Genomic DNA, 17,624 nt, shown 5'->3' on the forward strand with positions numbered 1-17,624 from the left:
AAAAAGAAGAAACGAGAGAAAGAGAAAAATATAAAAAAAGAAGAAACGAGAGAAAGAGAAAAATATAAAAAAAGAAGAAACGAGAGAAAGAGAAAAATATAAAAAAGAAGAAACGAGAGAAAGAGAAAAATATAAAAAAGAAGAAACGAGAGAAAAAGAAAAATATAAAAAAAGAAAAAACGAGAGAAAAAAATATAGAAAAAGAAAAAACGAGAGAAAAAGAAAAAACGAGAGAAAAAGAAAAAACGAGAGAAAAAGAAAAATATAGAAAAAGTAAAAACGAGAGAAAAAGAAAAATATAGAAAAAGAAAAAACGAGAGAAAAGGAAAAATATAGAAAAAGAAAAAAACGAGAGAAAGAGAGAGAGAGGAAGCTAGAAGAAACGAGAGAGAGAGAGAGGAAGATAGAAGAAACGAGAGAGAGAGAAAGGAAGATAGAAGAAACGAGAGAGAGAGAAAGGAAGATAGAAGAAACGAGAGAGAAAGGAAGATAGAAGAAACGAGAGAGAAAGGAAGATAGAAGAAACGAGAGAGAAAGGAAGATAGAAGAAACGAGAGAGAAAGGAAGATAGAAGAAACGAGAGAGAAAGGAAGATAGAAGTAACGAGAGAGAAAGGAAGATAGAAGTAACGAGAGAGAGAGAGGAAGATAGAAGAAACGAGAGAGAGAGAGAGAGAAAGGAAGATAGAAGAAACGAGAGAGAGAGGAAGATAGAAGAAACGAGAGAGAGAGGAAGATAGAAGAAACGAGAGAGAGAGAGAGAGAGAGAGAAAGGAAGATAGAAGAAACGAGAGAGAGAGAGAGAGAAAGGAAGATAGAAGAAACGAGAGAGAGAGAGAAATGAAGATAGAAGAAACGAGAGAGAGAGAGAGAAATGAAGATAGAAGAAACGAGAGAGAGAGAAAGGAAGATAGAAGAAACGAGAGAGAGAGAAAGGAAGATAGAAGAAACGAGAGAGAGAGAAAGGAAGATAGAAGAAACAAGAGAGAGAGAAAGGAAGATAGAAGAAACAAGAGAGAGAGAAAGGAAGATAGAAGAAACGAGAGAGAGAGAAAGGAAGATAGAAGAAACGAGAGAGAGAGAAAGGAAGATAGAAGAAACGAGAGAGAGAGAGAGAGAGACCCGGTCAATATGCAAGCCTCCTAGACCTTTTTCTCTCAACTTCCCCTGAGCTATGTTCATGTTCCGTTCATTCTCCTCTAGGATTCTCCGACCACTCCGTCGTATCAGTTGAGATAAAAACGAAATGTAATAAGTCCCCAGACGTACCCCTCCACCGTACTGTATACCGATACTTTATGGCTGACTGGGATAGCTTCCGTACATTCATATCCGATTTACCTCTGCACTCCATGTTTAAAAAGGAAGTGTCCTCTATAGTATCAGATCTGACCGAATGGTTAATTGTAGGCTTAGACCAATTCATACCATCTAAAAAATTCCAACAAAAACCTAACAGCCAGCCATGGTTCTCCCCAGAATGTGCTGCTGCTATCGCGCACAGAAATCACTTTTTCCATAACTACCAACGTAATAGATGCACTGAGACTAAAGCTGCTTACAGGACTGCCAGCAACCACTGTAAAAGAGTAATAAAAAAATGCAAGAGAGCTATATGCACAGTCTGTTAAATCCAAAGTAGCTGATCAGCGGCTTGGTTCCCACCAGTTTTGGCAAATAACAAATAGGATCCTAAACAGAAGTGTGCGTTCTATCCCAACCATTATCAATGGACCAGAGGTCATCTTGTCAGCATCAGACAAGGCCAAATTATTTGCAAAGAACTTTGCAGCTAATTCTACCCTATGCGACAAAGGCCATCAACTCCCCATATTTTCTCCTATAACACAGAACACGCGAGGTAATATACAAATATCCGTGCATGAGGTTGCCAAGCTAATCAAGAACCTTGATTCCAGTAAAGCAACTGGCCCTGACGGCATCCCAATTATAGCGTTAAAAAAGCTTCAACCAGAATTGCTCCCATACTTACGAAACTGTTTAAGCGCTGCCTTAAGGAGAAATGCTTTCCGACTCCCTGGAAAACCTCATCAGTTTGCCCTGTATTTAAGAATTCAGGTGATAAGTCATCTCCCTCTCAGTACAGACCAATAAGTCTCCTGTGTGTTATGTTGCTGGAATCCATATTAAATAGAGAAATAGTCAACCACCTCAGCAGAAACAACCTTCTTAGTGACACACAATATGGTTTCCGTTCTGCAAGATCTACCGCAGATGTGCTAACGGTTATATATCATAGGATTAGTGAATCTCTTTCCAAAGGCTTCCTTTCTAGGGCAATTGCTCTTGACATATCAAAGGACTTCGACAAGGTATGGCATAAGGGTCTACTTCACAAGATTTCCAGCTACGGTATAACTGGAAATGTTTTCTCAATCATTAAATCATTTCTCTCCGATAGGCTCATAAGAGTAGTGGTAGATGGACAAAAATCAGAGGCCTGCAGTATTAATGCTGAAGCCCCTCAAGGGTTATCCTGGGCCCAACTCTCTTCCTGATCTACATTAATGACCTCCCTAAACACATACTTAAATCATTCGTTGACATCTATGCTGATGACACGACCATCTACGGCAACACATCAAAGGCTGTAAATGACAAAGTTCTCTCTGATTCTCTCTCCTCTGATCTTGAGCCCGTGGTTCAGTGGGGGAAGACGTGGCTGGTTACCTTTAATGCATCTAAAACCAAACTCCTATCCTTACATCATCAACGCTCTGATCCCCATCTGGCATCAATTGGGATGGATGGGTCTCGTCTGGGAGAGGCCCCATGTTTTGACAAGCTTCTGGGTTTGACCTTTACTCCTGATCTGAAATGGAACACGTACATCAAGTCTGTTGCCAAGGTCACTGGAAAGATGGTGGGATCCTTCTACCGCTCCAGAAGATATCTCACTACTGATGCAATTCTCTATCTATATAAAAGCCAAGTACGCCCAAGGATGGAATACTGTTGCCATATCTGGGCAGGAGCTGCTAAAAACAGCCTATCCTGCCTTGACAGAGTACAAAATAGACTTCGTGGCTTAGTGGGGGATGCCCTTTTCTCTACCCTGCAACCTCTCTCCCACAGAAGAGACGTTGCGAGCCTATCCTTGTTTTATCGTTATTTCCATGGCAGGTGCTCGTCTGAACTCCAATCTCTGGTCCCCCTTGCCAATCTTTCACGAAAAACACCCGTCTAGCTGAATCCACTGTGAAAAATTTTCCCCACTCTTTATCTGTGCCTAAATCAAAACGTGGATTCCATGAACGAAGCTTCTTTCTTAGAACTGCACGCCCGTTGAACTCTGTCCCATCTGTCTGCTTCCCACCTGACTACAACTTGGATGTGTTCAAGTCCAACGTTAACAAATTCCTAATGAACCGCCCCCTTAAGTAAACACTACATCAAATCTCTACACTAACGTACTGTACTTGCAATAACCCTTATCCCTGAGTGGCTTCCGGGCCTTGATAAGTGGTGACTACCGTGCAAAAAAAAAGATAGAAGAAACGAGAGAGAGAGAAAGGAAGCTAAAAGAAACGAGAGAGAGAGAAAGGAAGCTAAAAGAAACGAGAGAGAGAGAAAAAGGAAGCTAGAAGAAACGAGAGAGAGAGAGAGAGAGAGAGAGAGAAAGGAAGCTAGAAGAAACGAGAGAGAGAGAAAGGAAGCTAGAAGAAACGAGAGAGAGAAAAAGGAAGCTAGAAGAAACGAGAGAGAGAGAGAAAGGAAGCTAGAAGAAACGAGAGAGAGAGAGAAAGGAAGCTAGAAGAAACGAGAGAGAGAGAGAAAGGAAGCTAGAAGAAACGAGAGAGAGAGAGAAAGGAAGCTAGAAGAAACGAGAGAGAGAGAGAGAGAGAGAGAAAGGAAGATAGAAGAAACGAGAGAGAGAAAAAGGAAGCTAGAAGAAACGAGAGAGAGAAAAAGGAAGCTAGAAGAAACGAGAGAGAGAAAAAGGAAGCTAGAAGAAACGAGAGAGAGAGAGAGAGAGAGAGAGAAAGGAAGCTAGAAGAAACGAGAGAGAGAGAGAAAGGAAGCTAAAAGAAACGAGAGAGAGAGAGAAAGGAAGCTAAAAGAAACGAGAGAGAGAGAGAGAAAAAGAAAGCTAAAAGAAACGAGAGAGAGAGAGAGAAAAAGAAAGCTAAAAGAAACGAGAGAGAGAGAGAGAAAAAGGAAGCTAAAAGAAACGAGAGAGAGAGAAAAAGGAAGCTAAAAGAAACGAGAGAGAGAGAAAAAGGAAGCTAAAAGAAACGAGAGAGAGAGAAAGGAAGCTAGAAGAAACGAGAGAGAGAAAAAGGAAGCTAAAAGAAACGAGAGAGAGAGAAAATGGAAGCTAAAAGAAACGAGAGAGAGAGAAAGGAATCTAAAAGAAACGAGAGAGAGAGAAAGGAAGCTAGAAGAAACGAGAGAGAGAGAAAGGAAGCTAAAAGAAACGAGAGAGAGAGAAAGGAAGCTAGAAGAAACGAGAGAGAGAGAGAGAAAGGAAGCTAGAAGAAACGAGAGAGAAAGAGAGAGAAAGGAAGCTAGAAGAAACGAGAGAGAGAGAGAGAAAAGAAGCTAAAAGAAACGAGAGAGAGAGAGACAGAAAGGAAGCTAGAAGAAACGAGAGAGAAAGAAAGGAAGCTAAAAGAAACAAGAGAGAGAAAAACGAAGCTAAAAGAAACGAGAGAGAGAAAAACGAAGCTAAAAGAAACGAGAGAGAGAGAAAAAGGAAGATAGAAGAAACGAGAGAGAGAGAAAAAGGAAGATAGAAGAAACGAGAGAGAGAGAAAAAGGAAGATAGAAGAAACGAGAGAGAGAGAAAAAGGAAGATAGAAGAAACGAGAGAGAGAGAAAAAGGAAGATAGAAGAAACGAGAGAGAGAGAAAAAGGAAGATAGAAGAAACGAGAGAGAGAGAAAGGAAGCTAGAAGAAACGAGAGAGAGAGAGAGAAAGGAAGCTAGAAGAAACGAGAGAGAGAGAGAGAGAGATAGGAAGCTAAAAGAAACGAGAGAGAGAGAGAAAGGAAGCTAGAAGAAACGAGAGAGAGACAGAGAAAGGAAGCTAAAAGAAACGAGAGAGAGAAAGGAAGCTAGAAGAAACGAGAGAGAGAGAGAAAGGAAGCTAGAAGAAACGAGAGAGAGAGAAAGGAAGCTAAAAGAAACGAGAGAGAGAGAAAGGAAGCTAAAAGAAACGAGAGAGAGAGAAAGGAAGCTAAAAGAAACGAGAGAGAGAGAGAAAGGAAGCTAGAAGAAACGAGAGAGAGAGAGAGAAAGGAAGCTAGAAGAAACGAGAGAGAGAGAGAGAGATAGGAAGCTAAAAGAAACGAGAGAGAGAGAGAAAGGAAGCTAGAAGAAACGAGAGAGAGACAGAGAAAGGAAGCTAAAAGAAACGAGAGAGAGAAAGGAAGCTAGAAGAAACGAGAGAGAGAGAAAAAGGAAGCTAGAAGAAACGAGAGAGAGAGAAAAAGGAAGCTAGAAGAAACGAGAGAGAGAGAAAGGAAGCTAAAAGAAACGAGAGAAAGAGAAAGGAAGCTAAAAGAAACGAGAGAGAGAGAAAGGAAGCTAAAAGAAACGAGAGAGAGAGAAAGGAAGCTAAAAGAAACGAGAGAGAGAGAGAAAGGAAGCTAGAAGAAACGAGAGAGAGAGAGAGAGAGAGATAGGAAGCTAGAAGAAACGAGAGAGAGAGAGAGAAAGGAAACGAGAAGAAACGAGAGAGAGAGAGAGAAAGGAAGCGAGAAGAAACGAGAGAGAGAGAGAGAGAAAGGAAGCTAGAAGAAACGAGAGAGAATGAGAGAAAGGGAGCTAGAAGAAACGAGAGAGAGAGAGAGAGAGAAAGGAAGCTAAAAGAAACGAGAGAGAGAGAGAGAGAGAAAGGAAGCTAGAAGAAACGAGAGAGAGAGAGAGAAAGGAAGCTAGAAGAAAAGAGAGAGAGAGAGAGAAAGGAAGCTAGAAGAAACGAGATAGAGAGAGAGAAAGGAAGCTAGAAGAAACGAGAGAGAGAGAGAGAGAGAGAAAGGAAGCTAGAAGAACCGACAGAGAGAGAGAGAGAAAGGAAGCTAGAAGATACTTGCTGGCCTTAGTCCGGTACATTGACTTGGGGTGATCTATAATGAACAGTAACCGTTAATATCTCTTCATTAAGAGATAGTATTGCAATAATTATTACACAAACTAAACCGGTACTCATTGAAATAAAAACTTCCGGATATTAAGAGAAAGGCGAAGTCATTCTCCTTAGTTGTAGTCTAAAGGCAACTTGCTCAAATTGTCTAAAATTCCATGCATTCGTATACAATACTACTTATCCATCCATCTATACTTTAACTATACTTACAGAATATGCAATAACCTATATCTATCAGGTATAACTGTACTCCATATCAAATGTTCTCTTGTCTCTATACTGAGCATATCTAATCTTTCAGTCTTACTAAATGTCCGGTTTGGGCACCAAATCAGAATTTCTAATAGAAAGTAGATCATACTCTAACACTTTATCCTAATCCTAAACCTACTAAACCATATCTAACCATACATTCCTAAACCTACTAAACCATATCTAACCATACATTGCTAAACTTACAAAACTATATCTAACCATACATCAACTCGACTCTCTCGATCCAATACTGTAGCAAATTTAACTGCTTCCACTGCATGAATTTTACGTATACCCTCTCTCAGTATAAATGAAAATGGACAGCATAATAATGCCCTTTTTAAACCACACTTGAGGAGTGAAAATCTTCTGTAGAAGCTAACCTAAATGCCTGATTTTACCAGGAGATATTAACCTAAATAACCAATAAATATTAACTACCCATGCGGGGTCGCAGAAATACCTGGATTAGGACCCAGGCGCGGGGCGAACCCCCTCGGAGCTGATGGACCCGTAGGTCTTCCCAGGCCATCCGTCTAGGAGAAGGAAAACTCTGAAACTAAACCTAGGGGAGGGAGGTCTCTTCAGTCCTGGACGACAACCTTCCTAGAGCTGGTGACTCAAACAAATCACCGGTTGGCAAACCTAAACTGCTTAAGGAGGAGATAGACTCTGTCTATCGCTCGGCTTTCATACTCCTTCTTTGCCTATTGGCCAGGCGTAGAGGTACTATCACAGGGACTCGCTGTAATCACCCAGTGGTTGACCTTGTTTCCTGACTAGGGTAATGAACGCCGCTTTTCCCCACTCCTGCCACATCCCATCCCCCTTAACTGGACACAGTGGGGTGCTTCAGTGCCATATATGTCAGTGCAGTTGGACTGGGCTGGCTTTGCCTAATGGATTGAGGGTACCGGATTGACAGTTCCTGGCTGCTGTTTCCGACTGATAGTACAGGAGCCCTAACTCTTTGGTAGCGCTTAGAGCGGCTGCTCCATCAACAGTTGTAAAATATCGGGATGTTTGTAGTGCCATGTCGCGCATGGAAAGGGACCCTGCACTCATCCCCGGTGGGCTTTCCTGAGGCCACAATCCTGTGGGTGAGGACAGCTGATGGTCTACTTGTATTGCATGTCTGGTATTCTGCACAACTACTTGTCCAGCACCCCCCTCACTCATCCACCCTAACTGAAACTTTTAAATAAAATAAAATGAAATGACAGCTCAAGCAAAAGTTACGTTTAAACCAGGACCAAACTCAAAGAAAACCAACCTGCCTCCTCCCTTGAGGCTTGCATTTACTAATATCCGCGGGCTTAGAACTAACTTAGATGATGTTGAGTCATTTCTCCTTGTAAACACCCCGGATATCTTAGCATTAAGTGAAACTAACCTTCACTCCTCCATACCCTCTAACCACTTTAACATGCCGTAAGGACTCGGACAGACATATGCATGGACTTGGAGTCTATATTCGAAACACCCTCCCCCTAACTAGAGAAATAAAACTAGAATCAGAGGGCCAGGCCTTTATGTGCTTCAGACTAAATATGCAACACAATATTAGCTACTTATATTTTCTCTACCGCTCTCCCTCAAACCAAGACTGTACCCTAATAAACAAAGTCTCAGACAGCATAGATATAGCACTCTCCCTCGATACTAGCGCACAAATACATGTATTTGGTGACTTCAATGTCCACCACAGTAACTGGCTAGGATTCTCAAATCACACAGACGTAGCTGGTAGCGCCACATATAGCTTCTCTATATCTCATTCCCTATCTCAGATGGTTACATTTCCGACACGTTTCCCAGACCAGCACGATCAACATGCCTCACTTCTAGATCTCTTTCTGACAACAGTTCCCAATGACTGTACAACAAATGCCCATAGCCCACTCGGGAATGCTGATCACGCTGTGATAATGGTAGAAATCAGCCTAAATTCTCGCCCTAAAACTGAAGACCCACTACTCAAAACAACGAGGTATTACAAAAAGGCTGATTGGGAAGCCATCAGGGAGCTCATCAGAGATGCCCCATGGCAAAATATCTTTACTCTTCCAGCGGAACAGTGTGCAAATGAGACAACTGAATGGTTCAAAACTGCTATTGAAGCACATGTTCCCGCACGGAAATACTATAGCAAGCCCCACTCCCCCCAATGGTTTACTTCTGCTTGTGCAGCTGCCATTTGTCAAAGGCAGCATGCGTTCCGCAGATTCAACCGACATAAGTCCAGCTCAAATAAACAGAAGTTTATAGAAGCTAGAAATAATTGTAAGAGAGTGATAGACACAGCTAAGTCAGATTACTCTGAAACCACCAGAAAGCGCATCGAAGCACAGAAATTAGGAACCCGGGATTTTTGGAAAATCTACAACAGCGTAGTTAATAATGGACAGTCAATTATTCCCCCACTAACAAACAATCATGAGGTTGCTTGCACGGCAACTGACAAGGCTAATCTGCTTGCCAGTCGGTTTGCCTCAAACTCCACACTGAACTCGGTACACCACTCACTCCCTGATTTTCCTCTGCGAACAGACGCCACACTTGACGACTTGAAAATCACCCCTTCTCAGGTACATGCTATTATAAAAAACCTAGACACCTCTAAAGCATGTGGACCAGATCTCATCCCGGCTGTGCTATTAAAAAAATGCTCTGCCGAGGTTGCTCCAGTTCTGTCCAAACTTTACAATAAATGCCTTAACGAATCTTGTTTTCCCAACTGCTGGAAAACCGCCTCTGTGGTACCAGTCTTCAAGAATTCTGGTGAAAGAACTGACCCACTAAATTATCGCCCCATTAGCCTCCTCCCGCTTTTCGCCAAAATATTTGAGTCCTTAGTTAATAAAGCCCTAGTCCAGCACCTAACAGCTGCTAAACTCTTGACTGACAAACAATATGGATTCAGGCAAGCCCGTTCAACAGCAGATATCTTAACTGTAGTTTCTGAACGTATATACCGTTCATTGGATAAAACAGGGGAGGGTAGAGCGGTGGCCCTTGATATATCTAAGGCTTTTGACAGGGTATGGCACAATGGTCTTCTAAGGAAAATTAGATCATATGGAATCACTGGAAGAATTCATAACGTAATTAAATCCTTCTTAAGTAATAGAAAAATCAAAGTTGTCCTCGACGGACGTACATCCAAACAATATGACATAAATGCGGGAGTGCCTCAGGGGTCTATCCTTGGACCTCTATTGTTCCTGATATTCATAAACGACCTCCCTGATAATATTGTTTCGGAGATGGGTATATTTGCCGATGACACCACTCTCTATAACAGATATGAGGGGAAAACAAATGAACACATATCCAAGAAAATGGCAGAAACACTAGAGGATGACCTCCAATCCGTAGTGGAATGGGGACAAAAATGGTTGGTCTCATTCAATGCTGCTAAGACTAAGCTTGTTTCCTTCAATAACTACAAGAAACCTTCTCTCCCACCAATAGCAATGGCCAAGAACACATTGCCTGAAAGTACCTCTTTTAAACTCCTCGGCCTAACGTTTACAGGGAATATGAACTGGAATAGATACATTGAGAGCATTGCCAAGGCTGCTGCAAGGAAGGTTGGCTCCCTCTACCGTGCTAGAAAACTACTTACGCCTGACAGTATCCTATACCTCTATAAGGCAACCATTCGCCCATGTATGGAGTACTGTTGTCACATCTGGGCTGGTGCATCTGCTGCTTGTCTCTCGCTCCTGGACAGGGTTCAAAAAAGAGTCGCAAACCTGATAGGTCCTGAACTGTCATCTGGGCTTCAACCTCTGTCCCATCGACGAGATGTTGCATCCCTCTTCCTGTTCTACAAATACTTTAATGGTGAATGCTCTGACGAACTGCAAACACTTGTACCTCCCCGACGTAACTACCCCCGACAAACCCGACAAGCTACTAAGTCTCATCCCTTTACAGTAGAGATCCCTAGGTGCAAGAAAGCCTTTTACTCCAATAGTTTCTTCCCCAGAACTGCGGGTCTTTGGAACTCCCTTCCGGGATTCTGCTTTCCCAACTGCAATGATATGCAGAAGTTCAAGTGTAATGTTAATAAACATCTTTCTACTCTTCTCCCTTCATAATGACCCCGCTAATTAATTCCCTAATAGTAGCCCCCTGCTTCAAAGTGGCACTGTGCCTTGTTTGGGGTGAAAATTGAATAAAAAAAAAAAAAAAAAAAAAAGAAACGAGAGAGAGAGAGAGAAAGGAAGCTAAAAGAAACGAGAAAGAGAGAGAAAGGAAGATAGAAGAAACGAGAAAGAGAGAGAAAGGAAGATAGAAGAAACGAGAGAGAGAGAGAGAGAGAGAGAGAGAAAAAAGATAGAAGAAACGAGAAATAAAGAATGCTATAAGAAACACGAGAGAGAAAGAAAGAAAGCTAAAAGAAACGAGAGAGAGAGATAGAACAAACGAGAGAGAGAGAGATAGAAGAAACGAGAGAGAGATAGAAGAAACGAGAGAGAGATAGAAGAAACGAGAGAGAGAGAGAGATAGAAGAAACGAGAGAGAGAGAGAGAGATAGAAGAAACGAGAGAGAGAGAGATAGCAGAAACGAGAGAGAGAGAGAGAGAGAAAGAAGAAACGAGAGAGAGAAAGATAGAAAGAAGAAACGAGAGAGAGAGAAAGAGAAAGAAGAAACGAGAGAGAGAAAGAAGAAACGAGAGAGAGAGAGAAAGAAGAAACGAGAGAGAGAGAGAAAGAAGAAACGAGAGAGAGAGAGAAAGAAGAAACGAGAGAGAGAGAGAAAGAAGAAACGAGAGAGAGAGAGAAAGAAGAAACGAGAGAGAGAGAGAAAGAAGAAACGAGAGAGAGAGAGAAAGAAGAAACGAGAGAGAGAGAGAAAGAAGAAACGAGAGAGAGAGAGAAAGAAGAAACGAGAGAGAGAGAGAAAGAAGAAACGACAGAGAGAGAGAGAGAAGAAACGACAGAGAGAGAGATAGAAGAAACAAGAGAGAGAGAGATAGAAGAAACAAGAGAGAGAGAGATAGAAGAAACGAGAGAGAGAGAGAGATAGAAGAAACGAGAGAGAAAGAGAGAGAGATAGAAGAAACGAGAGAGAGAGAGAGATAGAAGAAACGAGAGAGAGAGAGAGAGAGATAGAAGAAACGAGAGAGAGAGAGAGAGAGATAGAAGAAACGAGAGAGAGAGAGAGATAGAAGAAACGAGAGAGAGAGATAGAAGAAACGAGAGAGAGAGAGATAGAAGAAACGAGAGAGAGAGAGATAGAAGAAACGAGAGAGAGAGAGATAGAAGAAACGAGAGAGAGATAGAAGAAACGAGAGAGAGAGATAGAAGAAACGAGAGAGAGAGATAGAAGAAACGAGAGAGAGAGAGAGATAGAAGAAACGAGAGAGAGAGAGAGATAGAAGAAACGAGAGAGAGAGAGAGATAGAAGAAACGAGAGAGAGAGAGAGATAGAAGAAACGAGAGAGAGAGAGAGATAGAAGAAACGAGAGAGAGAGAGAGATAGAAGAAACGAGAGAGAGAGAGAGATAGAAGAAACGAGAGAGAGAGAGAGATAGAAGAAACGAGAGAGAGAGAGAGATAGAAGAAACGAGAGAGAGAGAGAGATAGAAGAAACGAGAGAGAGAGAGAGATAGAAGAAACGAGAGAGAGAGAGAGATAGAAGAAACGAGAGAGAGAGAGATAGAAGAAACGAGAGAGAGAGAGATAGAAGAAACGAGAGAGAGAGAGATAGAAGAAACGAGAGAGAGAGAGATAGAAGAAACGAGAGAGAGAGAGATAGAAGAAACGAGAGAGAGAGGAGATAGAAGAAACGAGAGAGAGAGGAGATAGAAGAAACGAGAGAGAGAGGAGATAGAAGAAACGAGAGAGAGAGGAGATAGAAGAAACGAGAGAGAGAGGAGATAGAAGAAACGAGAGAGAGAGGAGATAGAAGAAACGAGAGAGAGAGGAGATAGAAGAAACGAGAGAGAGAGGAGATAGAAGAAACGAGAGAGAGAGGAGATAGAAGAAACGAGAGAGAGAGGAGATAGAAGAAACGAGAGAGAGAGGAGATAGAAGAAACGAGAGAGAGAGGAGATAGAAGAAACGAGAGAGAGAGGAGATAGAAGAAACGAGAGAGAGAGGAGATAGAAGAAACGAGAGAGAGAGAGAGAGATAGAAGAAACGAGAGAGAGAGAGATAGAAGAAACGAGAGAGAGAGAGAGATAGAAGTAACGAGAGAGAGAGAGAGAAAGAAGAAACGAGAGAGAGAAAGAAGAAACGAGAGAGAGAGAGAGAAAGAAGAAACGAGAGAGAGAGAGACAAAGAAGAAACGAGAGAGAGAGAGAGAGAAAGAAGAAACGAGAGAGAGAGAGAAAGAAGAAACGAGAGAGAGAGAGAAAGAAGAAACGAGAGAGAGAGAGAGAGTAGAAACGAGAGAGAGAGAGAGAGAGAAGAAACGAGAGAGAGAGAGATAGAAGAAACGAGAGAGAGAGAGATAGAAGAAACGAGAGAGAGAGAGATAGAAGAAACGAGAGAGAGAGAGATAGAAGAAACGAGAGAGAGAGAGATAGAAGAAACGAGAGAGAGAGAGGAGATAGAAGAAACGAGAGAGAGAGAGGAGATAGAAGAAACGAGAGAGAGAGGAGATAGAAGAAACGAGAGAGAGAGAGAGATAGAAGAAACGAGAGAGAGAGAGAGATAGAAGAAACGAGAGAGAGAGAGGAGATAGAAGAAACGAGAGAGAGAGGAGATAGAAGAAACGAGAGAGAGAGAGGAGATAGAAGAAACGAGAGAGAGAGAGGAGATAGAAGAAACGAGAGAGAGAGAGGAGATAGAAGAAACGAGAGAGAGAGAGGAGATAGAAGAAACGAGAGAGAGAGAGGAGATAGAAGAAACGAGAGAGAGAGAGGAGATAGAAGAAACGAGAGAGAGAGAGGAGATAGAAGAAACGAGAGAGAGAGAGGAGATAGAAGAAACGAGAGAGAGAGAGGAGATAGAAGAAACGAGAGAGAGAGATGATAGAAGAAACGAGAGAGAGAGATGATAGAAGAAACGAGAGAGAGAGGAGATAGAAGAAACGAGAGAGAGAGGAGATAGAAGAAACGAGAGAGAGAGGAGATAGAAGAAACGAGAGAGAGAGGAGATAGAAGAAACGAGAGAGAGAGGAGATAGAAGAAACGAGAGAGAGAGGAGATAGAAGAAACGAGAGAGAGAGGAGATAGAAGAAACGAGAGAGAGAGGAGATAGAAGAAACGAGAGAGAGAGGAGATAGAAGAAACGAGAGAGAGAGGAGATAGAAGAAACGAGAGAGAGAGGAGATAGAAGAAACGAGAGAGAGAGGAGATAGAAGAAACGAGAGAGAGAGGAGATAGAAGAAACGAGAGAGAGAGGAGATAGAAGAAACGAGAGAGAGAGGAGATAGAAGAAACGAGAGAGAGAGGAGATAGAAGAAACGAGAGAGAGAGGAGATAGAAGAAACGAGAGAGAGAGGAGATAGAAGAAACGAGAGAGAGAGGAGATAGAAGAAACGAGAGAGAGAGGAGATAGAAGAAACGAGAGAGAGAGAGAGATAGAAGAAACGAGAGAGAGAGGAGATAGAAGAAACGAGAGAGAGAGGAGATAGAAGAAACGAGAGAGAGAGGAGATAGAAGAAACGAGAGAGAGAGGAGATAGAAGAAACGAGAGAGAGAGAGAGATAGAAGAAACGAGAGAGAGAGAGAGATAGAAGAAACGAGAGAGAGAGAGATAGAAGAAACGAGAGAGAGAGGAGATAGAAGAAACGAGAGAGAGAGGAGATAGAAGAAACGAGAGAGAGAGAGATAGAAGAAACGAGAGAGAGAGAGGAGATAGAAGAAACGAGAGAGAGAGAGGAGATAGAAGAAACGAGAGAGAGAGAGGAGATAGAAGAAACGAGAGAGAGAGATGATAGAAGAAACGAGAGAGAGAGAGAGATAGAAGAAACGAGAGAGAGAGGAGATAGAAGAAACGAGAGAGAGAGAGAGATAGAAGAAACGAGAGAGAGAGAGAGATAGAAGAAACGAGAGAGAGAGAGAGATAGAAGAAACGAGAGAGAGAGAGAGATAGAAGAAACGAGAGAGAGAGGAGATAGAAGAAACGAGAGAGAGAGAGGAGATAGAAGAAACGAGAGAGAGAGAGGAGATAGAAGAAACGAGAGAGAGAGAGGAGATAGAAGAAACGAGAGAGAGAGAGGAGATAGAAGAAACGAGAGAGAGAGAGGAGATAGAAGAAACGAGAGAGAGAGAGGAGATAGAAGAAACGAGAGAGAGAGAGGAGATAGAAGAAACGAGAGAGAGAGAGGAGATAGAAGAAACGAGAGAGAGAGAGGAGATAGAAGAAACGAGAGAGAGAGAGGAGATAGAAGAAACGAGAGAGAGAGATGATAGAAGAAACGAGAGAGAGAGATGATAGAAGAAACGAGAGAGAGAGAGAGGAGATAGAAGAAACGAGAGAGAGAGAGATAGAAGAAACGAGAGAGAGAGAGATAGAAGAAACGAGAGAGAGAGAGATAGAAGAAACGAGAGAGAGAGAGAGATAGAAGAAACGAGAGAGAGAGAGAGATAGAAGAAACGAGAGAGAGAGAGAGATAGAAGAAACGAGAGAGAGAGAGAGATAGAAGAAACGAGAGAGAGAGAGAGATAGAAGAAACGAGAGAGAGAGAGAGATAGAAGAAACGAGAGAAAGAGAGGAGATAGAAGAAACGAGAGAGAGAGAGGAGATAGAAGAAACGAGAGAGAGAGAGGAGATGGAAGAAACGAGAGAGAGAGAGGAGATAGAAGAAACGAGAGAGAGAGAGGAGATAGAAGAAACGAGAGAGAGAGATGATAGAAGAAACGAGAGAGAGAGATGATAGAAGAAACGAGAGAGAGAGAGGAGATAGAAGAAACGAGAGAGAGAGAGATAGAAGAAACGAGAGAGAGAGAGAGATAGAAGAAACGAGAGAGAGAGATAGAAGAAACGAGAGAGAGAGGAGATAGAAGAAACGAGAGAGAGAGAGATAGAAGAAACGAGAGAGAGAGAGAGATAGAAGAAACGAGAGAGAGAGAGAGATAGAAGAAACGAGAGAGAGAGGAGATAGAAGAAACGAGAGAGAGAGAGGAGATAGAAGAAACGAGAGAGAGAGAGGAGATAGAAGAAACGAGAGAGAGAGAGGAGATAGAAGAAACGAGAGAGAGAGGAGATAGAAGAAACGAGAGAGAGAGGAGATAGAAGAAACGAGAGAGAGAGAGGAGATAGAAGAAACGAGAGAGAGAGAGATGATAGAAGAAACGAGAGAGAGAGATGATAGAAGAAACGAGAGAGAGAGGAGATAGAAGAAACGAGAGAGAGAGGAGATAGAAGAAACGAGAGAGAAAGGAGATAGAAGAAACGAGAGAGAGAGGAGATAGAAGAAACGAGAGAGAGAGGAGATAGAAGAAACGAGAGAGAGAGGAGATAGAAGAAACGAGAGAGAGAGGAGATAGAAGAAACGAGAGAGAGAGGAGATAGAAGAAACGAGAGAGAGAGGAGATAGAAGAAACGAGAGAGAGAGGAGATAGAAGAAACGAGAGAGAGAGGAGATAGAAGAAACGAGAGAGAGAGGAGATAGAAGAAACGAGAGAGAGAGAGATAGAAGAAACGAGAGAGAGAGGAGATAGAAGAAACGAGAGAGAGAGGAGATAGAAGAAACGAGAGAGAGAGGAGATAGAAGAAACGAGAGAGAGAGAGATAGAAGAAACGAGAGAGAGAGGAGATAGAAGAAACGAGAGAGAGAGAGAGGAGATAGAAGAAACGAGAGAGAGAGGAGATAGAAGAAACGAGAGAGAGAGAGAGATAGAAGAAACGAGAGAGAGAGAGAGATAGAAGAAACGAGAGAGAGAGAGATAGAAGAAACGAGAGAGAGAGAGAGATAGAAGAAACGAGAGAGAGAGATAGAAGAAACGAGAGAGAGAGATAGAAGAAACGAGAGAGAGAGAGATAGAAGAAACGAGAGAGAGAGAGATAGAAGAAACGAGAGAGAGAGAGATAGAAGAAACGAGAGAGGGAGAGATAGAAGAAACGAGAGAGAGAGGAGATAGAAGAAACGAGAGAAATAGGAGATAGAAGAAACGAGAGAAATAGGAGATAGAAGAAACGAGAGAAATAGGAGATAGAAGAAACGAGAGAAATAGGAGATAGAAGAAACGAGAGAAATAGGAGATAGAAGAAACGAGAGAAATAGGAGATAGAAGAAACGAGAGAAATAGGAGATAGAAGAAACGAGAGAAATAGGAGATAGAAGAAACGAGAGAAATAGGAGATAGAAGAAACGAGAGAAATAGGAGATAGAAGAAACGAGAGAAATAGGAGATAGAAGAAACGAGAGAAATAGGAGATAGAAGAAACGAGAGAAATAGGAGATAGAAGAAACGAGAGAAATAGGAGATAGAAGAAACGAGAGAAATAGGAGATAGAAGAAACGAGAGAAATAGGAGATAGAAGAAACGAGAGAAATAGGAGATAGAAGAAACGAGAGAAATAGGAGATAGAAGAAACGAGAGAAATAGGAGATAGAAGAAACGAGAGAAATAGGAGATAGAAGAAACGAGAGAAATAGGAGATAGAAGAAACGAGAGAGAGAGGAGATAGAAGAAACGAGAGAGAGAGGAGATAGAAGAAACGAGAGAGAGAGGAGATAGAAGAAACGAGAGAGAGAGGAGATAGAAGAAACGAGAGAGAGAGGAGATAGAAGAAACGAGAGAGAGAGGAGATAGAAGAAACGAGAGAGAGAGGAGATAGAAGAAACGAGAGAGAGAGGAGATAGAAGAAACGAGAGAGAGAGGAGATAGAAGAAACGAGAGAGAGAGGAGATAGAAGAAACGAGAGAGAGAGGAGATAGAAGAAACGAGAGAGAGAGGAGATAGAAGAAACGAGAGAGAGAGGAGATAGAAGAAACGAGAGAGAGAGGAGATAGAAGAAACGAGAGAGAGAGGAGATAGAAGAAACGAGAGAGAGAGAGGAGATAGAAGAAACGAGAGAGAGAGAGAGATAGAAGAAACGAGAGAGTCTCTCGTTTTCTTTTTACCCTATCTCTCTCTCGTTTTCTTTTTACCCTATATCCTCGTTTTCTTTTTACCCTATATCTCTCTCGTTTTCTTTTTACCCTATATCTCTCTCGTTTTCTTTTTACCCTATATCTCTCTCGTTTTCTTTTTACCCTATCTCTATCTCTCTCGTTTTCTTTTTACCCTATCTCTCTCTCGTTTTCTTTTTACCCTATCTCTCTCTCTCGTTTTCTTTTTACCCTATCTT

This window comes from Euprymna scolopes, chromosome 2 (assembly GCF_053919585.1).
Source record: "Euprymna scolopes isolate OS-2025 chromosome 2, ASM5391958v1, whole genome shotgun sequence".
Classification (NCBI taxonomy): domain Eukaryota; kingdom Metazoa; phylum Mollusca; class Cephalopoda; order Sepiida; family Sepiolidae; genus Euprymna; species Euprymna scolopes.